The following is a 10660-nucleotide window of genomic DNA, read 5'->3' as shown; positions in this document are numbered from 1 at the left end:
ATCCAAACCTAAAAGAGAATGTAGTGTGTTACCGCCAACTGTGTTGTTAAAGTGTGTGTGGGTGACTGTGTGTGTCTGTGCATGCTTATGTGTGTGAGCTCCTGTGGGACTATACTGAAGTTTAGCCATAGCTTTGAAGCCTGAGAACCAGAGGTTTTCCCCTTATGATAATTTAGGGAGAGTGTTGAAACCCCTGGCCAGTCATAGAAACATGTCAGTGATTGTTAAACAATGAGGGAGAGGGGGACTTGATACAGTATAACTGCTGAGCTATGGAGAGGGTGTGCAGGTCAAATGTAAGGGTGCCAGTATTACGGTACTGGGTGTGATAATTACGCAAATTGTGAGTCCACAGGGCCCTTTGAATGATTGACTTAAACCTCATCTGAGAGAGTGAGGGAATGAAAGAGCTAGTCAGACAAAGGGAGACAGAGAGAAAAATAAAAAGGATTACATTTGTAATCTTGCCTCCCTGTGGGGACCCATATATCTGAACAGTGTCCAAAATCTGTGGGCTTTTTTGGACAAATAGCTGGCATGCTTCAGCACGGGGTTGTTTATCTTGGGACGGAGGGGACGGGGGACGGGGACGGAGGGGGTGGGGGTAGTACAGAGGGACTCAGGGATAGCCTGTGAGAAAAGAAGGAGAAAACAGACCCAAATAGATGGATTGGAAGATAGAGTATGAGCTTATGCAAAGGCAACAGAATAAAGAAACACAGAGGGAGAGATGAGAAATATGAGAGAGAAAGAAAAAGAAGTAGGCTTAAGCCTGATGCTATCCCTTCATCCATCCCATGTTAAACCAGATTGGAAAGCCGGATCGGTTTACTTCAAATTGCTGATGTCACAATGCTCCTTGTCACAAGATAGATCACAATATCGATCAGGCATTGAACCTAGTTTGGGGGTGAAAAAAAGTCAACTTTGGTTTAAGACACCTAGAGCTGTGCACAGCAAGTGGTTTGTATAAGTACCAGCCTTGTCAACGTCTCATGCCACACCATTTGAATCAGAGAAACGTGGGTAGAGGTGGCAGCTGAACACAGCACAGACCATATACAGCCCTGCCATCCTCACATGCCCTAACCTATTTGTTTAAACTGATACAAGTGTGTGATCCACAATGGCCAGGCAGACACCTCAGCGAAGGCTTGGGGTAGACATTGTTGCTAGGCACAGATTTGGATCAGCTTATTGTTCGACAGGACTACAGCCATAAACATGTGGAGGTGAAAAGCAAAACTGACCATAGATCAGCACTGAGGGGAAACTTTGTCCTACATTTAAGTGATGAGATGAGGAAGGGTGTTTACTTGGTTTTTACAGTTCTACGGAGGTGGTGTGTTTGTGTTTGTGTGTGTGTGTAAAACATGAAGAGTGGGTGTCATCAAAACTCGAACAGCCTTGCCAGAAGCTCAGGCCACCTGGGAGTTGTTACTACTTAGCGGCCGACATAAAATACTTTGAAGACCATCTTCAGGATACTTCTGTGTTCCTGTTGATAAGAACGTAGTATCCTGTTGAACATGTCAGCATTGGAAACTGGAAATTGGTTTCATTACTGTGTATATGTATATGCCTCACAAGTCCTCAACTGGCAGCTTCATTAAATAGTACTTGCAAAACACCTGTCTCAATGTCAACAGCGAAGAGGCGACTCCAGGATGCTGGCCTTCTAGGCAGAGTTCCTCTGTCCAGTGTCTGTGTTCTTTTGCTCATCTTAATCTTTTATTTTTATTGGCCAGTCTGAGTTTGCAACTCTGCCTAGAAGGCCAGCATCCTGGAGTTGCCTTTTCACTGTTGACATTGAGACTGGTGTTTTGCGGGTACAATTTAATGAAGCTGCCAGTTGAGGACTTGTGAGGTGTCTGTTTCTCAAACTAGACACTCTAATGTACTTGTCCTCTTGCTCAGTTGTGCACCGGGGCCTCTCACTCCTCTTTCTATTCTGGTTAGAGACAGTTTGCGCTGTTCTGTGAAGGGAGTAGTACACAGCATTGTACGAGATCTTCGGTTTCTTGGCAATTTCTCGCATGGAATAGCCTTCATTTCTCATAGAATAGACTGACGAGTTTCAGAAGAAAGTTCTGTTTCTGGCCATTTTGAGCCTGTAATCGAACCCACAAATGCTGATGCTCCAGATACTCAACTAGTCTAAAGGCCAGTTTTATCGCTTCTTTAATCAGAACAACAGTTTTCAGCTGTGCTAACATAATTGCAAAAGGGTTTTCTAATGATCAATTAGCCTTTTAATTATAAACTTGGATTAGTTAACACAACGTGCCATTGGAACACAGGAGTGATGGTTGCTGATAATGGGCCTCTGTACGCCTATGTAGATATTCCCAAAAAATCTGCCGTTTCCAGCTACAATAGTAATTTACAACATTAACAATGTCTACACTGTATTTCTGATCAATTTGATGTTATTTTCATGGACAAAAGAAATGACCTTTTCTTTCAAAAACAAGGACATTTCTAAGTGACCACAAACTTTTGAACGGTAGTGTATATATATATATTTTTTTTAGGGGGTATATCAGTATTAATATTGCAGATAGATTGTGGCTTCTATCAATGTAATTGTCTGTATAATTTCCAATCTCCCAAGATTTTTAATTCTGCACAAATTATAGACCTACTACAGTCAGTGTCCAGATTTCCATTTAACCCATCTGAACAGTAGGCTACCGTTCCCTTGACGTGCCATAGGCCTATTTGAAGTCCTCGTCTTCTGACTGTCGAATTTGTATAGCACGCCTCAGTCATCTGTCACAGGCGTCATTAAGGACAGACCAAGGCGCAGTGGGTATAGTGCTCATTCTTACCTGTTTATTTCAAGAGAACACTTAAACAAAGAAAAAAACAAACGACTGCAAACAGTTCCGTAAGGTTCACAGACTATAACGGAAAATAACCACCCACAAAACCCAACGGAAAACAGGCTGCCTAAGTATGGCTTCCAATCAGAGACAACGAAAGACACCTGCCTCTGATTGGAAACCACACTTGGCCAAACCTGGAAAACGAAACATAGAAAATGAAAACTAGAACCAACATCCCCTAGACCAAAAACCCCAAAACACACAAAACAAACACCCCCTGCCACGCCCTGACCATACTACAATGTGTCACATGTTTCTTCGTCTTCAGACGATATAACGAAATCATCGTCGGAAAAGGTAGACCAATACGCAGCAGGTACGCGTATGCTCATTTTGACTTTTATTTAACTATCAAAAGAACACTCCAAAACAACAAAACATGAAAACGAACGAACAACAAAACAGTCTGGCAAAGCCTAGGGCTGAACACAGAACAATCACCCACAAATCACAAACACAAACACACCCTTATATATGGGACTCTCAATCAAAGGCAGATAGACAACACCTGCCTTCAACTGAGAGTCCCAACCCCAATTAACCAACATAGAAACACACTCACCAGACTAGACATAGAAATACATAAACAGACTATAAACCAAAACCCCGGAAATACTAAATCAAACACCCCCTTTGAACAAACACACCACCCTGAACCACATAAAACAAATACCCTCTGTCACGCCCTGACCAAACTACAAAACAATTAACCTTATATACTGGCCAGGACGTGACAGTACCCCCCCCCCTTAAAGGTGCTACCCCGGAAGCACCTTAACAAAAAAAAAAATACCCCCAAACAATACCCAAAAGAAAAATTCCCCCTTACTGAAGGGAGGGAAGGGAGGGTGGCTGCCGTCAACGACGGCACTGTGCTACACCCCCCCTCCCCAACCCACCTATTTTTGGAGGTGGCTCCGGCTCAGGCCGTTCCAGGCTGTCTGGGCAGTCTGGCAGCTCGGGACAGTCTGGGCAGTCTGGCAGCTCGGGACAGTCTGGCAGCTCGGGACAGTCTGGGCAGTCTGGCAACTCGGGGCAGTCTGGCAACTCGGGGCAGTCTGGCAACTCGGGACAGTCTGGGCAGTCTGGCAACTCGGGACAGTCTGGGTAGTCTGGCAACTCGGGACAGTCTGGGCAGTCTGGCAACTCGGGACAGTCTGGGCAGTCTGGCAACTCGGGGCAGTCTGGCAACTCGGGGCAGTCTGGCAACTCGGGGCAGTCTGGCAACTCGGGGCAGTCTGGCAACTCGGGGCAGTCTGGGCAGTCTGGAAACTCGGGACAGTCTGGGCAGTCTGGCAACTCGGGACAGTCTGGCAACTCGGGACAGTCTGGCAACTCGGGACAGTCTGGCCACTCGGGACAGTCTGGGCAGTCTGGCCACTCGGGACAGTCTGGGCAGTCTGGCCACTCGGGACAGTCTGGGCAGTCTGGCCACTCGGGACAGTCTGGGCAGTCTGGCCACTCGGGACAGTCTGGGCAGTCGGGACAGTCTGGGCAGTCGGGACAGTCTGGGCAGTCTGGCCACTCGGGACAGTCTGGGCAGTCTGGCCACTCGGGACAGTCTGGGCAGTCTGGCCACTCGGGACAGTCTGGCCACTCGGGACAGTCTGGCCACTCGGGACAGTCTGGCCACTCGGGACAGTCTGGGCAGTCTGGCCACTCGGGACAGTCTGGGCAGTCTGGCCACTCCGGCAGTTCAGCGCAGTCTGACCACTCCGGCGACTGTTGACTGGCGGGCAGCTCCGACGACTGTTGACTGGCGGGCAGCTCCGACGACTGTTGACTGGCGAGGCTGGGTTTACGCACTTGCCGTTTAGTGCGGGGAGCGGGAACAGGACGAGTCGGACTGGGTGGACGCACTTCCGGGTCCGCACGAGAGACAGGAGCTGGAAACCCAGGGCTATGGAGGCGCACAGCCGGTCTAGATCTTACCTCCTGCACAACCCGCCTTGGCTGGATGGAACTAGTAGTCCTGTACGAGCGGAGTGCTTGTACAGGGCAGACTAGGCTGTGCAGGGGCCTGATGGTAGCCGTGCGTAGAGCGGGAGTTGGGTAGCCTGGTCCTCGGAGGCGTACCGGCGACCAGATGCGCTGCGCAGGCATCCTCCTACCAGGCTGGATGCCCGCTCTAGCACGGCACCTGCGAGGGGCTGGAATAACTCGCACCGGACTGTGCGTGCGTATGGGTGAGATAGTGCGCTTCTCAGCAAAACATGGCGCTCCCCACCTCATACGCTCCTCCATATAACCACGGTTAGCTGGCTTCCGGCTCTTCCTTCGCCTAGCCAAACTACCCGTGTGCCCCCCCAAAAAAATTTCTTGGGGGTGCCTCTCGTGCTTCTCCCTCAGCGCGTCTCTGGCCTCGTACCATCGCCTCTCCGCCTTGGCTGCCTCAATTTCCCACTGCGGGCGCTGATAATCCCCAGCCTGATGCCAAGGTCCGGCCCCGTCCAGAATTTCTTCCCAAGTCCACTTCTCCCGCCAGTCCAACTCGAACGCCGTCTGCTCCTTCCTCTGCTGCTTGGTCCTTGAGTGGTGGGTGATTCTGTCACATGTTTCTTCGTCTTCAGACGATATAACGAAATCATCGTCGGAAAAGGTAGACCAATACGCAGCAGGTACGTGTATGCTCATTTTGACTTTTATTTAACTATCAAAAGAACACTCCAAAACATGAAAACGAACGAACAACAAAACAGTCTGGCAAAGCCTAGGGCTGAACACAGAACAATCACCCACAAATCACAAACACACCCTTATATATGGGACTCTCAATCAAAGGCAGATAGACAACACCTGCCTTCAACTGAGAGTCCCAACCCCAATTAACCAACATAGAAACACACTCACCAGACTAGACATAGAAATACATAAACAGACTATAAACCAAAACCCCGGAAATACTAAATCAAACACCCCCTTTGAACAAACACACCACCCTGAACCACATAAAACAAATACCCTCTGTCACGCCCGGACCAAACTACAAAACAATTAACCTTATATACTGGCCAGGACATGACACAATGACAAAAGACCCCTTTACTGGTCAGGACGTGACATCATCACACATAACATAGCCAGCACTGCTATTATCCTCTTTTACCACCTCAACTCCGGCATTGTCCTTTTTGCCTCAGTGGATCAAATCAAATTAAATGGTATTGGTCACATGCAGTGAAATTCTTACTTAACAGCCGATTCTCCAAAATGCTGAGTTTAAAAACTAAGACAAATATTTGCTAATTAAAAAAAGGAAATAATAACACAATAAAAACAATAACAAGGCTATATATACAAGGAGTACCAGTACGGAGTCAATGTGCAAGGGTACGAGGTAGTTCAGGTAATTGAGGGAATACAGTATGTACATGTTGGTAGGGGTAAAAGTGACTAGGCAATCAGGATATATAATAAACAGAGTAGCAGCAGCATATGTGAAGTGTGTGTGTGTGTGTGTGTGTGTGTGTGTGTGTGTGTGTGTGTGTGGAATGTCAGTGCAGTATGTGTGAGTGTCTGGGTAGAGTCTATAGAGTCAGGGCAAAACAATGAAGATCATTTATTTATTTTTTTATGTCACCTTTATTTAACCAGGTAGGCTAGTTGAGAACAAGTTCTCATTTACAACTGCGACCTGGCCAAGATAGAGCAAAGCAGTGCGACACAAACAACACAGAGTTACACATGGGATAAACAAACGTACAGTCAATAACACAATACAAAAGTCTATATACAGTGTGTGCAAATGTTGTAAGATTAGGGAGGTAAGGCAATAAATAGGCCATAGTGGCGAAATAATTACAATTTAGCAATTAAACACATAGATGTGCAGAAGATGACTTAGTACTTGGTGGCAAAACCCTTGTTGGCAATCACAGAGGTCAGACGTTTCTTGTAGTTGGCCACCAGGTTTGCACACATCTCAGGAGGGATTTTGTCCCACTCCTCTTTACAGACCTTCTCCAAGTCATTAAGGTTTCGAGGCTGATGTTTGGCAACTCGAACCTTCAGCTCCCTCCACAGATTTTCTATGGGATTAAGGTCTGGAGACTGGCTAGGCCACTCCAGGACCTTACTGTGCTTCTTCTTGAGCCACTCCTTTGTTGCCTTGGCCGTGTGTTTTGGGTCATTGTCATGCTGGAATACTCATCCACGACTCATTTTCAATGCCCTGGCTGAGGGAAGGAGGTTGTCACCCAAGATTTGACAGTACATGGCCCCGTCCATCGTCCCTTTGATGTGGTGAAGTTGTCCTGTCCCCTTAGCAGAAAAACACCCCCAAAGCATAATGTTTCCCCCTCCATGTTTGACGGTGGGGATGGTGTTCTTTTGGTCATAGGCAGCATTCATCCTCCTCCAAACACGGCGAGTTGAGTTGATGCCAAAGAGCTCCATTTTGGTCAAATCTGACCACAACACTTTCACCCAGTTGTCCTCTGAATCATTCAGATGTTCATCGGCAAACTTCAGACGGGCATGTATATGTGCTTTCTTGAGCAGGGGGACCTTGCGGGCGCTGCAGGATTTCAGTCCTTCACGGCGTAGTGTGTTACCAATTGTTTTCTTGGTGACAATGGTCCCAGCTGCCTTGAGATCATTGACAAGATCCTCCCGTGTAGTTCTGGGCTGATTCCTCACCGTTCTCATGATCATTGCAACTCCACGAGCTGAGATCTTGCATGGAGCCCCAGGCCGAGGGAGATTGACAGTTCTTTTGTGTTTCTTCCATTGGCGAATAATCGCACCAACTGTTGTCACCTTCTCACCAAGCTGCTTGGCGATGGTCTTGTAGCCCATTCCAGCCTTGTGTAGGTTTACAATCTTGTCCCTGACATCCTTGGAGAGCTCTTTGGTCTTGGCCATGGTGGAGAGTTTGGAATCTGATTGATTGATTGCTTCTGTGGACAGCTGTCTTTTATACAGGTAACAAGCTGAGATTAGGAGCACTCCCTTTAAGAGGGTGCTCCTTATCTCAGCTCGTTACCTGTATAAAAGACACCTGGGAGCCAGAAATCTTTCTGATTGAGAGGGGGTCAAATACTTATTTCCCTCATTAAAATGCAAATCAATTTATAACATTTTTGACATGCGTTTTTCTGGATTTTTTTGTTGTTATTCTGTCTCTCACTGTTCAAATAAACCTACCATTAAAATGATAGACTGATAATTTCTTTGTCAGTGGGCAAACGTACAAAATCAGCAGGGGATCAAATACTTTTTTCCCTCACTGTAGGTATTTGTAGTTGTCCACATATTCTAAGTCAGAACCGTCCAGAGTAGTGATGCGAGACGGGCGGGCGGGTGCGGACAGCAATCGGTTGAAGAGCATGCATTTAGTTTTGCTTGCATTTAAGGGCAGTTGGAGGCCATGGAAGGAGTGTTGTATGGCATTGAATCTTGTCTGGAGGTTTGTTAACACAGTGTCCAAAGATGGGCCAGAAGTATACAGAATGGTGTCGTCTGCATAGAGGTGGATCAGAGAATCACCAGCAGCAAGAGCGACATCATTGATGTATACAGAGAAGAGAGTCAGCCCGAGAATTGAACCCTGTGGCACCCCCATAGAGACTGCCAGAGGTCCGAACAACAGGCCCTCTGATTTGACACACTGAACTCTATCTGAGAAGTAGTTGGTGAACCAGGCGAGGCAGTCATTTTGGTCAGTGATCTGTTTGTTAACTTGGCTTTCGAAGACTTTAGAATGGCAGGGTAGGATAGATATAGGTCTGTAACAGTTTGGGTCTAGAGTGTCACCCCCTTTGAAGAGGGGGATGACCGCGGCAGCTTTCCAATCTTTAGGGATCTCAGACGATACGAAAGAGAGGTTGAACAGACTGATAATAGGGCTTGCAACAATTGTGGCGGATAATGTTAGAAAGAGAGGGTCCAGATTGTCTAGCCCGGCTGATTTGTAGGTCCAGATTTTGCATCTCTTTCAGAACATCAGCTATCTCGATTTGGGTGAAGGAGAAATGGGGGAGCCTTGGGCAAGTTGCTGTGGAAGGTGCAGAGCTGTTGACCGGTGTATAGGTAGCCAGGTGGAAAGCATGACCAGCCGTAGAAAAAGGCTTATTGAAATTCTCAATTATCGTAGATTTATCGGTGGTGACAGTGTTTCCTAGTCTCAGTGCAGTGGGCAGCTGGGAGGAGGTGCTCTTATTCTCCATGGACTTTACAATGTCCCAGAACTTTTTGGAGTTTTTGCTACAGGATGCAAATTTCTGTTTGAAAAAGCTAGTCTTCGCTTTCCTAACTGCCTGTGTATATTTGTTCCTAACTTCCCTGAAAAGTTGCATATCACAGGGGCTATTCGATGCTAATGCAGAACGCCACAGGATGTTTTTGTGCTGGTCAAGAGCAGTAAGTTCTGGAGTGAACCAAGGGCTATATCTGTTCTTAGTTCTACATTTTTTGAATGAGGCATGCTTATTTAAGATGGTGAGGAAAGCATAAAAAAAAAATATCCAGGCATCCTCTACTGACAGAATGAGGTCAATATCCTTTCAGGATACCCGGGCCAGGTCGATTATAAAGGCCTGCTCGCTGAAGTGTTTTAGGGAGCGTTTGACAGTGATGAGTGATAAAGATAAGTAAATAAATAATAAAAGGGATCAATGTAAATGAGCAGTCTTATGGCTTGAGGGTAGAAGCTGTTCAGATGCCTTTTGGTCCCAGACTTGGCACTCCGGTTTTGCCATTCAAGAAGCACTTCTACTTTTTCTTCTTGTTCTCGTTAGTGTGTGCTTTTTCCCTGTTGTTGCTCTACTGTTGACATCACGTTCATAGAATCTAGTGATTTTCTCTTCTGTAGCTTTGGTAATTATGTTGCACTGCTTTTTCCTGGAGTATTGAAGACTTGTTGGCCTGTTTTCATTTGCCCTTTGACCAGGCCGTACTTTCTCAGGATGTTGCCTGTGAGCATTTTTGAATCCACTTGTTTGCACTCCGCATTTTTTGATACTTTTGCTTTAGCTCTGCAATGGTGGCATTTTGAAACAATAAAATCCTTCTCAAGTTCTTCGGAGTTCCCTTCATTTGCTGTTTTGACTTTGTCTTTGTGGAATCTTGTCTCTCCATTTTCTTCATCAGTTGATCATACTTTTTTTCCTCAGCTTTCTGTAAAGTTTGATCAAGTTTGACATTTGTCATACTAAGATCTCTGTATGTTTTTGAGCAACCTCTTCCAACCTTTTTCCTTCCAGCAAGTATTCGACTTCTCATTCCTGTTGCAGATGAGAAAGGGGTATCAGGGCGTGCATCAGGGGCAGGTAAGTTAGGGGCAGGTAAGTTAGGGGCAGGTATGTTGGCCTCGTGTTCTGGCTGCAAATCATCTGGTGACTGAGGTGGTGTGTCTCCTGATAGGTAGGTCTCCATTGCAACTGTTCTCTTTAAAGTCTGTCTTCTATTCCATTGGTTACATTTCCATGGCCTCCTCTTGCTTCTTTGTTCTTGCTTTGTAAGCTCAGAGATAGATATCACTTCTCCCTTCTCTTTTTTCTTCCAGTATCTCTCCCTGTCTATTTGCAGATGTAACAGGTATGGTATAGGATATTTTTTAAATGTTGTTTCTATGGCTCTATGTCTTTATGTGGCATCTTTTAAAAGCAAAGAAAAATACTACTTAAGTTTTGAATTTGTGCACCAATTGGAGCATTTTCTAGATTAAATGAATTTAAAGCATGATTAAATAAGCCTAAAGCAAAACAAAGTAAAAAGTAATAACATAATGGATTTTTGTGAATACGTAAAATAAAACATAAATGATACTCCAA

The sequence above is a fragment of the Salmo trutta genome, chromosome 10, assembly GCF_901001165.1.
Source record: "Salmo trutta chromosome 10, fSalTru1.1, whole genome shotgun sequence".
NCBI classification, from domain to species: domain Eukaryota; kingdom Metazoa; phylum Chordata; class Actinopteri; order Salmoniformes; family Salmonidae; genus Salmo; species Salmo trutta.
The sequence above is the reverse complement of the archived record's forward strand: the minus strand, read 5'-3'. Positions refer to the sequence as shown.